General features: G+C 42.8%; 1 long non-coding RNA gene across 2 annotated transcripts in view; it reads left to right on the top strand.

Annotated features, from left to right (window-relative positions):
• The window catches only part of LOC116686786 (uncharacterized), an 18,778-nt gene that overhangs the window by 720 nt on the left and 16,620 nt on the right, over nt 1-1,438 (top strand). The window lies entirely within an intron of this gene.

The following is a 1,438-nucleotide window of genomic DNA, read 5'->3' on the forward strand; positions in this document are numbered from 1 at the left end:
TCCTGTTATTGCTTTCCTAAACCCAACCGTCTATTGCTTTCTTAAACCAACGCCTCGTTGTTGTCCCGCGTGTCATTGAACTAAGCTCACCCACAGCCTTACCTTAACTAAAGGGGTTGGTGTTAATTTTACGGAATTCCGTGAAATGATCACACTTTAACACCTGCACTACGTGGTTGCGGCACAGAATGTGTAAAAATTCTGTGTGGCCACCAAGGAAAACAATGCCAATGTAAAGTCAAGAGAAATGAGGTACCACACCAACCGTTTTGACTTAAAAATAATTCATTTTTATTAAAAGGTTTTCTTCAAACCTATTCTGTTGCTCCATGTAATAGAAACCTTAATCTGGCGGGGGAGCCATAAAAAGATCCATGTGCCAAACTACTGACCATTGCTCTGCAAGTCAATGACTGATCTGAGCTGCATTTCCTCGATGAAAAATTGCTAAAATGCTGTTTTATTGTGCTCGTTGGTCTAGGGGTATGTTCATCTGCTTTGGTGCGAGAGGTCCCGGGTTAAATCCCGGACAGCCCAAAGGATAAAATGGTTAATATCAAATTCAGCATTGAAAGTCCAGCTATGAAGCAGATCCAACCGGATGGAATAGGCCATGTCCATGTAGAGTATTGGAAATTATACACTTTCTAATTAATCCAAAAACCGAGGACTTTGTTCACAGCAGTCATTTTGTTGAATCCTTGACTTTGGCCTATTAAGGTTAGTAGGAAGCGAAATTGTAGTAGAGCATGTGGCGACTTTGCATAGCCCTTTTCAACTAACAGTTAACAGAAGAACTGAGAGAAATGAAGGCACAAATGAGCAGGACATGCCTCATGTGGCTTGTTGATCTAGGGCAGCCTGGTCTCACAGAATTCTGTGAAATGATCAAAATCTATTAACGCTGCATTACGGGGTGATGGCACGGAATGTGTGAAATTCTGTGTGGCCACCACGGAAATCAAAGCCAAAGGGATTTCAATGAGAAGATGACGTAGCGTTAGGAGCGACTACGGTAACGAGAAGTATGAAAGGCCAAAAATCCGCAAAGGGAGGTAGGTTGGGGTGTTGGACGGGTCAAACAGAAGACCCAGTAGAGGTTGATCGTGTCACGTTTCCTAAGCCCAACCGTAACCATCCTGTTGTTATTTTCCTAAACCCAACCTTCAAGTCGTTGACCCAAGTCCCGTTATTGCTTTTCTAAACCCAACCATTTATTGTTTTTCTAAACCCAACCGTCTCGTTGTTGTCCCGCGTGTCATGGAAACGTAAGCTCACCCACAAGCCTTACCTTAACTTAAAGGGGTTGTGTTCATTTCTCGGAATTAATGGTCACAAACTGTTAACAACGCACTACATGGTGGTGGTGGCACCGAATGTGTAAAAATTCTGTGTGGCCACGACGGAAAAAAATGCCAATGTAAAGTCAATAAGAAAT

Source organism: Etheostoma spectabile, unplaced genomic scaffold, assembly GCF_008692095.1.
Source record: "Etheostoma spectabile isolate EspeVRDwgs_2016 unplaced genomic scaffold, UIUC_Espe_1.0 scaffold48, whole genome shotgun sequence".
Taxonomy (NCBI): Eukaryota; Metazoa; Chordata; class Actinopteri; order Perciformes; family Percidae; genus Etheostoma; species Etheostoma spectabile.